Raw genomic sequence first — 15,998 nt, 5'->3', positions numbered from 1 at the left:
ACAAAGAAGCGACAGTCGCTGCCAAGCAATGCACCAGCACCGGCTTCCAATGACGGTCCCACTGTCAGTGACAACCCTGAGCCTGAGCCTGAGGCTGAGCTGGATTTGGCGTGCAGTTTTGATGAAGCTTGCATGTACCTAAGCAATTTCCAGCCTCACCTGCTGACTACAGGTGGACTAGTCCCGCTGCCAACTATCGACGTGGATGATGAAGAAAGCTGGACTGACAGTGGACCGGCGCCGGCGCAAGCTGAATGGGAAATTCAATGGTGTGTACTGTCTTGTTGCCGTATTATTTTGGTGGGGCTGGCTGGGTACTTCTTTAGGGGTCTGACCATTACTGTACATTAAAACTTTTCTTTTTTTTTCCTCAGAAAAGAAAACGGCTAATGGGGGGATTTCGATGGATAATATTGTACTGTATGCTGATGTTTTCCGGCCGTACAGTATACTGTGTAATAAACCCGAATAAATAAAACTATGCATTTATTCTACATATTCAGTATCGTTTCATTATGTGTCTTCCACAGTATACTGTAGAGTGGTATACAGTGCCTAACATCTATGGGCAAAAAGAATTTTATTCCTAGGTGCCCTAGAACAGAAGTTCCCACGCCAATTGCCCGTGAACTTGACCGCGGCCCTAAGTAGTTCCCACGCCAATTGCACGAATATAATGTAAAATAACCCGTTCTGTGGGTCTGAGCGGGTTGAAATTTACCTGGTCCTCATGCGGGAGGACCCTTGCCATAGTGGCAAAATATCAGCCTTGCACGACCCCCGGAACCGGAGGTACCAAAAGACAGTTTAAAAGCACATTACCAAAGTGGCTTTTTTTCTGCCATGCAAGTCAATAGCAGAAACCTGAACTTTAACATCACCCTGACTCTGTTCTGTTGCCACAAGAGGGTCGCAATTTGCCATGCAATCCTGCTACATGGTCACCGAATCTGAGCCCTCTAGGTCGAACAGAACCGGAGTTGTGGGTTCCAGGTTTCTGCTCATTCTGACTTAGCCGGTTCAAAGCTTTCTCCACCATTGTGCTCAATGGTAGGACCCTCCTCGCCGGCATTACTGCTTGGACCCTGTTGGGGTCAAGTGAGGGGGTTCCTAACATCTAGGGGCAAAATGAATTTTATTTCTAGGTGCCCTAAGCCTAAGAGGTACTGCCCTAGACACTCCAGCTGCCAGTCAAGAACGCGCCGGAACCACGCGAGGTACACGCGATACCGGGAAGGACATTCAGAGACTGAACGCGGCTGCTGGGTGTGCTGGGTCGGGCACTTCTTAATTGAATTTACACTCACCTTCCTTTGTAAATATTTTATTGTTTTAGGTAGGCGTCATTAAAGTTTTTTATTATTGCGCAATCCTCTGTCCCTTTTTCATCCTTCACCGGAGAATAAGTTACAGGAACCCTAAGACAGACCCAGGAGACATCTTTCCTGAGAGGGAGACCTTTCCTATATCCACAGAAGCCGAGGACACCACGCGGGGTTCGTGCCATTCCGAAGACTCCTGGGACCCGGAAAGCTCCAAGCACAGTTTCTCTCCCCTGTATGCGACCTACCTACTTCTAGTAAGTAGGCAATTCATTGAGTTCAGAGAATAAGGGTACAATTGGCTGTTAAACAATACTGCGCAATATCCTTTCTCTCTGTTTCATGTCTCACATCTACAGGGTAACAATACACTGTGAAGAGGATTGTTTTGCTTTGTGAACTGTGATTTTGAGTCCATTTCTCATCGGCCGACCAATCAAGCTTGCAAGAATTAGGACATTATCACTATATCCTTTATTGGACTTTATACACTTTTTTACACATGCGCCAGGTTCCGTATCTATATTTGTATTTTTATGTTATGTTTTGAGGTTTATTTTGAGATATTCCCCAGTAGATTACCAGGCTGCTTAGTCTTTGTGCACGGCACTGTATTATTTTAGGTCTAGCGCTTTTTAAAGTATATTTGTATTGTCATTAACCACATACATTGTAAGCTTTTTGGGGCAGGGACTCCTTTTCCTAATGTTACTTTTATATCTGTTATTCCCATTATGTATTATGTCAAGTTTATTACTGATGTAATGCGCTATGTACACAAATGGCGCTATATAAATAAAGATATACATACATACATGCAAGATTAGTGTAAGTCCTACTTCATCTTTACCAAATGGGCAGAGTCATAATTTTGGTGGTGGTATTAACAGCGTATTCTCTTCCGTCATCATGGCCACTAACATGATCATTTTTTTTAATTGTACGTGGAATTTTTCAGAGTTGTAAATATCTTTAAATGTATCTTTAGGATATAGATGTGCACAATAAAAGTTAATGTATTACAAGATAACATTTTGGAGGAAGATATAGAATTCTTGATTATCCCATTCCTTTCCTCTGGGGCAATTACTCAACCATGAGCAAAGTGGTTAAGAAAGTAATTATTGTACCGATGGAAAGGATTTATACTAAACGCTGTTCGTTATTTATTTTTTAATTTTTTTTCCGTTGTCTGTAGCCTTTCGCTTAAAGAAAATGTCAATCTCAAAATGTGATGTAAAACTTCCCTTAATTATCTTGCACTGGGTAAATTTGCATTGAACCGTTTGAAAAAGCAATTCCCACTGTATAGGCAAAACATATACATGATGTCATTTTAGAGAAAGAGGAAGTTAGGAACAAAATAAAAGTGCTTCCTAACGAGCTAAGAATTAGAAACCAACATAATTTAGTCAAAGAAGCCATATGATGGAGAGCTGGTGGAAGGCTTTTCTTTTGCTTTCTGTGACTACTGCAGTAAACTCTCTATCACTGCCAGTATCCGGGATGCTGAATATATTAAAAGGGCGGTAGAAATCTACAATAAGAAGGAAAATGCAAACTATATATTTAAGCCACTGAATGACGACCCTGACTCATTCCTGCAGGTAAGAATGTATTCTTCACACTATAACAGCTCAGTAGCATGGGCTAAAGGAAATGCTTAGGTGTGTAATATAGTCCTCACGCATGCACTACCGTGTGCATGCGCGTCAATTATAATTGAAGGGTATGAGCCTGAAGTTGCTATACTTCAGACGCGCCCGCCCGTGAGCGTTGGCGCCGCAGACCAGGGAAAATACAATAAAATTGTATTTTCGTGCTGCTGCCACGCCGCAAACCAATCACAGAACAACCTAACGCTGTGGCGTCAGAGTCACGCCCCCTAAAAGTACACGTCACCGCTTGCATCCTAGCAACTAAACGCGCATGCAACGGGTACGCCCAACACCGGGCGCACACACACACGCGTAGCTGCGAGGACTATATTACACACCTCAGTGGTATGGACATTATCTTTGAGGTAGGTGGAAGCATGCTGCGTGTGTTTTGTCGTCTGTCTTTTGTACATGAGGTCACAATCCCTGTAGCACTACTTTTGACACAAATATATATGGTGTGGTGGGTTTGGGTTCTGAGCTTGCTGGGTTGAGGGGCTGTTTGTGTTGTGAAACATGTTACTGCCAGATTTAAGTTATTTTGAGCTATTCATTCATGCTTCATACATTTTGAGTTGTGTAAAAACTTTACTACTGATCTTATTGAGCAGTACTCACATTTTCATAATACGTTTGTTTTCGTCACAGGTGGATGAAAATGTACAGCAGCTGGTGTTCAAAATCAAAGAGACTGTATGTCCAAAATCAGAGAATTACAACATTGTTGAATGTGATTTCAAACACGATGGGGTAAGTAAATATTAAACTATTTAGAATGAGTGGCATAGAAAAGATAAATAACTAATTAGAAAGAATACTATACAGAACATCAGGCACCCAGATGGAAGGGATGTGTTTTGGATATATACATTTGTTATCACCATCTCATAAAGAACTTCATATGTATTCATTAAGCCAACTGTATTCGCGCCAGTAATTGATATGGCAACTGGTTAAAACTATACGTCTTATGTTTTCTGTTCAGTGGTATATAGTAAGTGTACTGTGGTATTTTATAACTCAGGGGTGCACAAACTAGGGGCGCTAGATTTTTTAATGGGGAGCGCGGATGACCTCCAGAGTGGAGCAGGTTGGTGGCAGAGGGAGAAGATGATGGCGACCCGCCAGAGTGGAGCAGAGCAGGATGGCAGTGGAGTTGGATGGCGGCAGAGAAGGACGACTTGGGAGGAACGTGACTCTGGCGTCCGACCCGGAAGTCTAAAGTGACTTCCAGTGGCTGCCACTGCTACAGTGTGCTCCTCCCTGGCATAGATATTTTCTATGAGCAAAGTAATTATACATATATCTCATTATTGGAATCATTTTCCACAATGACTTATTGTATATTCAACAATCCTTCAGGTAACCTGTTCTATCTTTTGCAGGAGGTTAAAGTCTGTAATACATACCTGACTGAGCTGAAAAATTAGGATTACATAATGTGCAGCCCACTGTCTCAGGTAGTTATCCCCATTGTTTTTATGAGATGTACAAAGGTCCGTATTTACTAAGCTGCGCTTTTCCATCAGGCACCTTGAAGGGCCATAATACACATTATGACCCATTATATACCAAATCAAATCCCCAAAGAAGGAACTGAAACCCTCCTAACAGGGCACACAAACAGGTATTTAGTGCAAAAAGACCAACATATATAGCACAGAATATATACTGTAAATCCATAATAAATAGAGCAGCATATTAAAATCAATTAAAAACTGACATACTAACATTGAATATGTGGTGTCCCTAAATAACAAATAATAACGGATATGCACATGTATAGTAAGGACTAAGGAGTATGTATAACATGACTATCAAGCCAAAAAGATGCACAAACATGGGCACAACGTTATTCCATAATGCAATGTATGAAACCGCTCTTGAAGTTGCAAATAATAATGCTTAAATTGCCAATAGAAGTTATTGTATTAGAGCAGGGTCAGAGTAATACCACGGCTCGACAGCAATAACATAGTCCAGGAGACACCATACAGTACAAGATGCTCATGTTCTTCGTCGCGGTCAGTTATGAGTCCACAGCCTAACATATTTTTGACTTCCTTTCGCCATGGTATTCCTCTGATAACTCTCTCCTACTATAACTTCTATTTGGTATTACACATTGTTATTTGTCACTTCAGGAAGGGTGTCATTATGGAATAACTTTGTGTACATGTTTTTGCATTTTTTTGCCTTGGTAGTTATGCTAGACTTACTTCTGTACTGGGCAATATTCTGCTTACTATGAAGTACTTACATCTATTTCAGTACCCAGATTTTATTTCTCTATAGGTGACTCAATGGGAATTCTTTGTGGGATAATACAGCGTTATTATTATACTAACTATTGTATACATGTGAATATCCTTTATAATGTGAACTTTAGGGTCCCCACTGATGTGATATTAGTATAACATACTGGACACCTAACAAGCTCCTATTAAACCCCCAAAATAACCACAACATATATATAAGCATATGAGTGTCACAGAGGAGTGCTACTGAGCATGGCAATATATATTTAAAACCAGAGACAGAACATAAAACACAGACAAAGCTCAGTTTTAGCACATCCAGTGAGACTCATACACGGTACAGTGCCTAAATATATATGTAAAATTTCTAATAAGTAAAATGGTCTTTTAGTTTGACATTTTTGGCCAAAATTGTTGTAAGCCCCTGAGCCAATTGTACAGGTTAATAAAATTAACCTAATTAACCTAATTGTACAATTGTACAGGTTAATAAAAGCTTCAGTCAGACTTAGAACTTTGCAACTAATATTGACAGATTTACTATAAATCATTCTTCCTGTTATTAAGAATTTATATTAGCGTTAGGGACCCCTGATATGTGGTCTGCCGTGCCGTTGGCTCAGGGGCTTACAACAATTTTGGCCAAAAATGTCAAACTAAAAGACCATTTTACTTATTAGATATTTATACATATATATTTAGGCACTGTACCGTGTATGAGTCTCACTGGATGTGCTTAAACTGAGCTTTGTCTGTGTTTTATGTTCTGTCTCTGGTTTTAAAGTGATATTAGTATGCAGGTTTTCAATTGTTTTTAATGTGCTGCAACGTTTCCTTTGGATTGCTATATTTTGTGTAATAAATGTTGGTATTTTTGCACGTGTTGCCTGTTTGTGTGCCCTGATGTTTGGAGGTGTTGGTCCCATCTTTGAGATTTGGTTTAGAATATTTTTCAGATTTACGGTATATACCCTGTAGGTGCACTTATTGCATATAGAGTATTAGTCTATTTTTCCTGATATTCACATGTTTCTTGTTATTATCTTGTGGGATTTAAGGTGGGGCCGCATTTTTATTCTACTACTGTATATTTATCCATTTGACCTTATGGCTCATTGAAGTTTCTGTAAGGTGTGTTATGGAAAAGCACAGTTTACTAATTATGCCCCCAAATCAATTGTTAGAAAATGTGCTAATTCATTTCAATAGGTCATAATGTGTTTTCTGGAGCAGGGAAGTATCTTGAGTAATAAGTATTGATAGGTTGGGCTTTATTTGACAAAATAAAACTACATTTTCAAAAAGGATGATATCAAAAGATTTGAAACAGCTCATGATGACTTTGTATTTCATTATGGAACTTTTTTTTAAGGAGCTAATGTTTTTGAGACTATTATATGTGTCTTTTTTTGCCAAAAGGTTTATCTAGTACGGTACATACTGTACATATAAGTACATTTGTGTAAAGTTGTTGACTACAAGACAGGATACAAACCCACAGGGCAGAGGTAGGGGTAGTCAAGTCCAATTCTGGGGTCGAGGCAGGCTGCAGGCAGGGATAGTCAAGTCCAAGCAGAAGAAGTACAGCACAAGATGGCAATCACTGAGGGAAGGACAGCGCTCAAGCAGGAACAGGTCCTGAGTACTTTGCACGAGCAAAGTCAGGGAACAACTGCCTGCTATTTAAAGGCCAGAAGCAGCTGCTGGCAATGAGGGCCAAAGAGAGGCTGAATTCCTATCAGGAAGTGAGGGGCAGGAATTGCGAGGAAGCAAGATGGCCACGGTAGCTTCAGTGAGGGTGAGAGGTCACTTCCTGTCGGCAGCCATATTACTGTAGGTATCCATTATAAAAACACATCAAATTGCTAGTTACAATACTAAATAAAAGTGCAAAGACACGTGTATTTAAGTGCAAAATATGAAGCAATGTGCAATATCTGCAATTCACTATATTATTATGTAGCCGGGACCCTTTTTTCCACTCGTTTGTTGTATGGTTGGGAATGTTGCAGTAGGGAACACTCTGATAATGGAGGTTCCGCGCAAGGGAGCCGCCATGTTGTGGTTGGCGCCAGCACCAACTTAGCATAGCAGAGGTTGCGCATGCGCAGAGCGAGGGTTAGAGAGCCCACGAAGGAGGTAGCGCACGACGGGTCCCAGCAGCCCCCGCGGGTCCCCGTGATGCGCCTGGGCCAATGAGGTGCGAGACCAGGAGGAAAAGGAAGTGGTTGCGCGCACGAGTTGTGCAGAGTTGGTCGGAGAGGAGAAGGAGCTTCGGTGTGGGGAGGCAGACCGCCCCCTACGTAGGCCACATGCCCCAGGCCCAGTTAGGCCCTGAGTCCCCGTAGAGACAAGCAGAGCTGGGGACTGGCCATAGTCAGGTTCCGGTTCCCTTATTGCCACATTATTACCGCTGGGACAGTTCTAAGTTGGCGGGAGGTCTGGGCGCAGACCCCGTTATCGTGCCGCAGCGTGTGTGGGTGGGATCGCCCTAGACACCGATGGGTGATGTCATCTAAACCTCGCTGATCCTTTTTGAAGATTGTAGCCGCACCGGGTACTGGAGTGCCCGGCAGGTAATTCTAAAGTGCACCAACGGTACCATCCTTCATTCAGGACACAGTAGCTGCGCAGTCACACTCATACACATCCATTGACTCACTTGAGGGTGGGGGAACTATTCCCAAGGGGAACTGGACACGGGGTGGGATCACCCGGTGTAGGGAGAAGGGAGGGTGAGCGTTCACGAGACGCCGAGTATAGTGTCTCCTCTAGGGAGGGACACCTGTTGGTATAATCCCTATGGTATATGCAAGTAAAGTTAATTGATTAAAGGATATCGCTGTGTGTGGGTGTGTTGTATATAAGTCCTGCGAAGACCCACTTCCCCTTGGGCGGAAGCTGTCGCAGATGGAGGTGCTGCACCAACAGGCACCAATATTGTGTGTACCCCAGGCTCTCCATGGCAGAGGCTCAGGCCCTGTGAGCCTACAGGTAATACAGCATATGGTAGTGGCCTGCGTTCGCTAGGAAGCAGGGCTACAATTATATTAATTGTATTGTTACCATAAGTGTTTGTGCAGTATTTGTGGAAAATATTACACAATGTCCAGAAGCCTGCAATACAATGGAATATTATTATCTGTCCTGACAAAGCCCCAGTGACGAAATGCGTTGAGTTTGGAGCACCCACTATCATACAGAGGAGAGGGAGACAGACGCAGGTCCTCACAGACGTTCCAGCACCAGCCAGCCGAAATCTCGCGAAACAAGACCTCATGACGTCACGAACAAGGAAGTGAGCACCAGGTGAACTGCTGGCGTTCCCCAGTGCTCACCAAGCTCAATAGGATGCAAAACAGACACAGAAACAGTGTGGACTGAGACTAAGGACACTGAAAACCCCCAAAGACTCCTGTGCAACGAATTTAGAATTATACAAAATGTGAGTGTAATCGCTTTGTATCCATTACACTATAAACTCCAAGTTACATTCTAACTGGAACATTCTAATTGGATTATTTCTCTTTTTCTCCTGCCTCATGAGGAATTGAGGGAATAAACCTGTCTGTTCCATTGGAAAGAAAAGGAAACGGAGCAACAGTTTTTATGGTTCTGTTGATAAATTACCACACTTAATTTATATCACAATAACACCAAGCACAATGATAAATGTTTCATAAGCACTTAGGGTAATAACACCATTGTATATAATATTACATTGTATTGCAGGCTTCTGCACATTGTGTTATATTTTGCACATATACTGCACAGGCACTTATGGTAACAATACCATTTATATAATAATATACTGCATTGCAGATTTTGCACATTGCTTCATATTTTGCAGTTAAATATACGTGTCTTTGCACTTTTTTCTAAAATTCGTCATATTACTTGTACCTAGAGGTTGTTTTTTTTATTGAGTTGGAGCTGCACTTTAATTAGTATATTAGTTATAAGCGCGGGTTTTATTTCTCATTTAAATCTTAGGTATCCAGACAGATCTATCTGTCTGTCTGTCTGTCTGTCTGTCAAAAATTGTTTGTTGGTTTGTGACCGGCAAAGGGAAGGGGGGGGGGGAAGGAAAACGGCAGCCAGCCATGGGGACCGGGGGGTGGGAAGGAACACCCCCCGCCCAGCGCGGGAGCACCAGGGACCGGGCGGGGGCAGGGTGAGGGAAGGAACAAGGCAGCCATGGGGACCGGGGAGGGGGAAGGAACACCCCCCGCTACCACCTCCCGACCCGAGAGTGTAGCCAATCACGGGGACCGGGGGCAGGAGGGGGGGACAACGCACGAGCAGGAGGAGCAGCAACACACACACCCCCATTACTTACCCGTGCAGGTTTTAAGTCCTGGCAGCTCCATCCTGCATCACGACTGGGTCAGTACACGTGGACATGAAATCCCGGGCAACGCCGGGTATATAAGCTAGTCCCTTATAAAAAAAAAATCCCCCCATATGTTTATATCATCTTTTTCTTTAAACTCAGGTGACAGAGGCTGGTAGTTATGTACCTGGGCTACACTTGCGTTATACAATATAAAGCTGTAGATCACAAATACATATAGAAACTAAAAATACCTTTTATGAGCACTTTCACGTCTCAGACACATCTGCAAACCGTCTTCCCCCATTATCTCTCAGTATACACTGGCTGGGAGTCATCAAAGTGCGATGAAATGTATCACTCCGGGGTCTGGCCGAACCCGTCGTTGACTTGAAAAGCGGTTACCATCAGATTAGACACCATTCTCTGCATCGTGGTTTGATGACACCGGGCCAATGATTCCACTGCAGCCAGGGATTCTGGGTAATGATATGCAAATCAGCTCTCACAGTCTGTCACTTACTGTTTCTTATCCCTTTTAACATGGATCCCTAAGTTTATGCCTGCGGTTTTACACAGCTTCATCAGCACAGCCGAGGTAGGGAGATATATACATACAGTATGCCTGCATTTAGACTGAAGAGATCCTGATGGAATTGTGGACCCTCTCAATGTTCCTGCACATTTGTTCAGTGATTGAAAATTTTAATATTTTGCCAACATTCTAGGTAAAAAGGAGCATCACAAAATGATCTCCCTATGAGAATTCAGTGTCACATTACTTTACAATATATACTTAAGCATGACTGCCAGTTGTAGTGTATTAGTAAAAATGTACAGCATCTTTATTGATAATTATTTTTTTGTTTCTCTATCAGCATTCTCATGAAAAACAATCACGTAAAAAACGTCCCTGCAAGAAATGCACACTGCTTCCCGGGTCTCTGAGCCACATACACAGGGAATCAATCTTCTGAATAATGCCTATGGAGAACGAGGCAGAAACAATGCAATGAATTCTGGGCTTTGTTACCATCATGATGATTTTACTCCAAATCGCGACTATTTTCCAATAAACATTAGGAAATGTGTTTATTAACCCATTGTTTCATCACACAGCAGCTAAAGGGTTAACAGCACTTCTGCTCATTGACACACTCTTAATATGAACATTCAGTAACATATTTCCCCAGTCATAGATATGCCCTTTACATACATCTCATAATTAACATTTCAACATTATCCCCACATCTACTGTATTCATTCAGAAATGTAACATACTAGAGCTTTTCCTGATGTACGATATTTCAAGGCAATAAAAACATATGGAAGGATATTGTATGTTTCACTTCTTCCCATTTATTTCTTTATTCATTGTGTGTTTGCCAGATTAGTTCCTATTCTTACTTTTCTTTTGGTCTTGCTGATTTTGCGTTGTATTTCAGAGAAACACATTGGCAATTCCTAGGAATCCTTGCTCTCATTGCACAGACACAAACAAATTATTGACATCATTTCCTGTACATACTTTTAAACATGCTTGATGAGGCGGGTGGAGAATGGTGAATTAACTCCTTCTGAAATTAACCAGCTCCCTGCTGGACTCTTAGACAGGAGAAAAGCACTGTTACATCACCCTTTTAATATAATAGTGAGTTTGAAGAACTATTCTGCTACTGTAAATAGTTATGTACTTTAGCTGGTTGGACTTTCTCTAATCCACAGGAGTAAAAACGTTTACTGCTGCGCCCCCTTGTATCACCTGCCTGGATGCTCTCTCTCCCTCCCCCCCACTCCCTACCTTGGATCTGTGTCAATGATGCTGTGGGGTCATGTGACGTCACATCACGTGACCCGCACGACATTGGACGCGTGTGACGTCACGTCACATGGCTCCACATCACAGTGCACCTGAACCTCGGTAAGTATAGCGTTGCTGAGGCCTCACACGCTCCCCCGGCATTTAATTTAAATTTCTTTTGAAGAGCGTGGAGCCTCTGCAACCGCCCATGCCATCCCCAAAAAATCCCCCGCCCCCTTGGGGGCACGCCCCCCAGTTTGCGCTCCCCTGCTCTAATCCATCCAAGTAAAGAACAGATTTTAGCATTGTGTTAAATTGAAAGCAGACAGTGCCATCCACACATTGTGGCCTATTCACTAAACTTCGATAAGTTTAGTGCATTACTGAGCAGGTTTGCATGTTCTTAGCACACTATGTAGAATGTTTCAAAACAGTATTCACTAAAAAAAATCACAAGTTTTTTATAGTGAGGAAAGAAAATGTAACATCGTTGTAATTTGTGTTATTTTCCCCCCAAAACTTATCGCACAACTTGTATTTGCTTAAACTGCAGCCTGCAAGAGCTGCACGGAGAGAGCTGCATCTCCCTGCACAGCTCTTACAGGCGATCAGGCAGTTTTAATGTACATTTTAATAACAGTATACAGGCATACCCCGCTTTAACATACGCAATGGGACCGGAGCTTGTATGTAAAGAGAAAATGTACTTAAAGTGAAGCACGACCTTTTTTCCACTTTACAGTGATTGTACTGTACTGCAAACATCATATATGTGCATAACTGATGTAAAGAATGCATTTGTAACCAAAATAAATACAGTAGGCTTTATTGAAAGAAATTTTTTAATGTCAGCTGATTTTTTTTCTTACTAGTGCTGGCAGATGCAAAATGGATGAACAGAAAATTAGGTAAAAATTATGTAGGAAGGATGAAAGAGAGGGCATATCTTCTACTGTACAGTATTTTTACTGTAACACAAAACAAAACGCGATAAACAGCACTCAAAATTGGAACAACAAATAACTAAATGCCAGGTGCAGCAGGAACAAGGAGAACCCTAATTCCCCCTATAGCAGTAACCAAATATCAACCAATGTTCCAGCATTCACTGACTACCAAAAAATTGTCAACCAGGACAAAATGAGAATAATTTAATGCATACACAAGATAACAATAACTTAGAGAGATGTCACACAAACGAATAATAGAACTCTAGGATATACGTGGTATGGGGAAAGAACACGGGGTAAGGGGTGAGAGAGACAATAGACAGGGTGTGGGGGAAAAACAATGGGGGGAGGGTAAATTAAGGGGGCAACGTTTCGAAGTGGATACCCCTTCTTCAGGCCCTTATCCCTCTTTCCCCAACCAATAATCAACCAAATCCCACAATCAAAGATAATGTGATGCACAGCAAAACAGAGCAACAGCTCAAAGTAGCTAGAGTCCAGAACCACTGAACAGCAAACAGAAAATCAAACCATATGATCCTTGGCAGCAACAAATTCTCTCTAATTCCTGCTGTGTGGGGCTGTTATGAAGATTAAGTAGAGTCATCAAGGGCTAGACGCTTTCTTGCGGGCGATTTCGATGGACTACTTGAAGTAGAAATAATAATAGGAGTAGGGCTTGGGGCTGATGTCGATGCTCGAGGTGGACTTTCAGTGGATGTTGATGGTCTGGGAGATTGACTGGCTGCTGTTGATCTTTTAGGAAAGTAGGTGTCTAAGGAGGTTTGAAGTGTAGCTCTTTTCTTTTCTCTGTATATTTCTTTGTAACAGGCATAGCCCCCCGAAATGATTGCATTGACTTTGGAACTTCTTTCAAAGTCCCTGTCATGCTTTTCAAAAAGAGCCATGGCGCTATCAAGATGACGGAAAGCTTCAAAGAGAATTTTTGAAGATAGGCCTTCAGGCTGTTCGATGGTCTCAACCTCATCCTGCACATCATCTTCTTCTCTCTCCTCTTCAAGTTCCAGAAGATCTTCATTGCTGAGGGGCTCAGAATGGGATGCCAGAAGTTCAGCAACATCTTCGGCCTCCACTTCCAGCTCTAACTGCCTTGCCATCTCTACAATATTTTCTGTAACATTATCTTCAGAAGCAGAATCGTCAAAGCCTTCAAAATCGTCAACTAAGTGTGAGCATAATTTTTTCCAGGCCCCTTTCATTGTTGTTTCCTTTATGTCTTTCCAAGCATCTCTTACGGTTTTGATGCAATCCAAGATATTGTAGCTTTTCCAGAATTTCTTTAGGACTTCTTGCCCTGTTCCCTCTTCACTGTCTATTGCAGCAATACACTTACTGAATGTTCTTTTTAAGTAGTTCAGCTTGAAGGTGGCTATAACACATTGGTCCATGGGCTGCAGTAGTGAGGTGGTATTCGGTGGTAGGAATTCCACTCGAATGTTAGGGTTCAGCTCATTTAACGATCGAGGGTGGCCAGGAGCATTGTCTACAAGAAGCAAAATTCTGAAACGGATATTGTTGTCCCTGCAATAGGCTTTCACCTCAGGTACAAAGCAGGTGTCAAACCAGTCTTCGAAAAGGGCTGCAGTCACGCATGCTTTTCTATTAGACCTCCAATGCACTGGAAGTCTACATTTAACATAGTTCTTTAAAGCTCTAGGGTTTTGCCAGTGGTAAATTAGCATAGGTTTTAGCTTTAAGGTACCAGAAGCATTGCCACCTAACAGAGGGGTTATACTATCTTTAGCTGCTTTGTAGCCAGGCATTGTTTTCTCCTCTCTTGCAATGAAGGTTCTTGCAGGCATCTTCCAGAACAGACCAGTCTCATCCAGATTAAAAATTTGATCTTTTAGGTAGCCTTCGTCATCAATTATTTTGGCAAGGTCACGTGGATAACTTTCTGCAGCCTCAGTATCAGCAGCCGCTGCCTCTCCTTGCACTTTGATGTTATGTATGTTAGCCCTCTTCTTGAACCTATCAAACCATCCACGGCTTGCAACAAATTCTGCATCCTTCGCTGCCTCACCTTTCTTAGCCTTCAGGTCATTGAATAGGCTTAAGGCTTTACTTTGAATAATTGCCTGGTTTATAGGAACATTGCGTGCCGTCTGATTTTCTATCCAAATTATTAAGAGTCTCTCCATGTCTGCAACAACGCTATCCCTTTTTCTAATTGTTGTTGTGTTAATTGGCGTAGCACTCTTAATTTCTGCAATGATTTTGTCTTTACTCTTCATGACAGTATTAACTGTCGTACGATGGAAGCCTAGCCTTCGACCGATCTCAGCTTGAGAAACACCTTCATCATACATTTTAATAATTTTAAGCTTCATATCTAAAGTAATCGATTTACGAGTTTTCTTTGCATCTGCCATTACGTGGAATAAAATATACTGTACAGGAAAAAAAACTGATTACCATTTGGCAAGCTTGCAGCCTAGGTGGAACTATGAGGTGTTATAAATCCTGATTGTGCTTACCAAAATAGAAGAAAGGGCATGAATGTGGGGTTCATTTATTTCACTTGACTTTTTATTTGTGAGTTTGGTGTTTTACAGTACAGGAACTGCTGTTTCCCTATTGGCTGAGGTGAATTGGTGAGTCATAACTATGGTGGTCTGTAGGGGCAGCCTCAGCGCAACGAATGGGAGCAAGAAAGGAGGGGAGAGGGACGCAAGCAAGGAGGGGAGAGGAGCGCACGCAGAACAGTACTGCATGGCCCTCCCCCTCCCATCTGTCCCCATTCCTCCTCCCCTCTGCACTCCCGAGTTGAGTCTGTGCCATCCCCTGCTCCCCCGCGCTCCTCCCCCCTACAATTCTTCTCCGTTGGAGAAGACAGAAGGAGGGGGAGTCAATTAAGAGGTGCGCACGCGCTGCCCCCTGCACTCCCCCCTCCTTCCTCCTTCCTCCACTTCTGCTCAGTTGGAGAAGACAGAAGGAGCGGGAGCATATTAACAGGTGCGCACGCAGCCACAGCAGTGCACGCGTGCCGCCCCCTGCACTCCCCCCTCCTTCCTCCACTTCTGCTCCGTTGGAGAAGACAGGAGGGGAAGTCAATTAAGAGGTGCGCACGCAGCCGCAGCCGCAGCAGTGCACGCGCGCCGCCCCCTGCACTCCCCCCTCCTTCCTCCACTTCTGCTCCGTTGGACGAGACAGGAGGGGGAGTATATTAAAAAATGCGCATGCAGCCGTGCACACGCGCTGCCCCCTGCACTCCCCCCTCCTCTCCCGCTCCGTGTGAGAAGACTGAAGGAGCTTCAAGGAGGGGGAGACATTGAAGATGTGCGCACGCAACCTGCAGCCGTGCGCGCGCCGCCCCCTGCACTCCCCCCTCCTCTCCCGCTCCGTGAGAGAAGAATGAAGGAGCTTCAAGGAGGTGAGTTAATGCAGAGGTGCGCACGCCGCCGCAAGCGCACGCTGCCGTGCACGCGCCCCGCCCCCTGGTGTCCGTACTCGCGAAGCACTGAGTACGTACACAGGGGTATGGTGCAGTTAAAAAAAAGTGTACGTACTTGCGAGTGTACGTAAAACGGGTGTATGTAAAACGGGGTATGCCTGTATTGTAGTAGGGGGTCTCCTGAGCCGAACCGCATTAATTTTAGCCTTGGGGATTCCCTACTTCCCGAGTTACAGGCCCCAGTATAGGGTGCCAGTATTT

General features: G+C 43.2%; 1 long non-coding RNA gene across 1 annotated transcript; it reads left to right on the top strand.

The window, feature by feature from the left end:
* Window positions 1-2,711: 2,711 nt before the first annotated feature.
* LOC142488816 (uncharacterized) lies at window positions 2,712-10,899 on the top strand. Its single transcript, XR_012799678.1, has 4 exons — window positions 2,712-2,929; window positions 3,629-3,730; window positions 4,366-4,440; window positions 10,450-10,899. It is a non-coding gene; the product is annotated as an uncharacterized LOC142488816 (long non-coding RNA).
* The last annotated feature ends 5,099 nt before the right edge of the window (window positions 10,900-15,998 follow it).

Source organism: Ascaphus truei, chromosome 2, assembly GCF_040206685.1.
Source record: "Ascaphus truei isolate aAscTru1 chromosome 2, aAscTru1.hap1, whole genome shotgun sequence".
Taxonomy (NCBI): Eukaryota; Metazoa; Chordata; class Amphibia; order Anura; family Ascaphidae; genus Ascaphus; species Ascaphus truei.
This window is presented reverse-complemented; position numbering and strand designations above follow the sequence as displayed.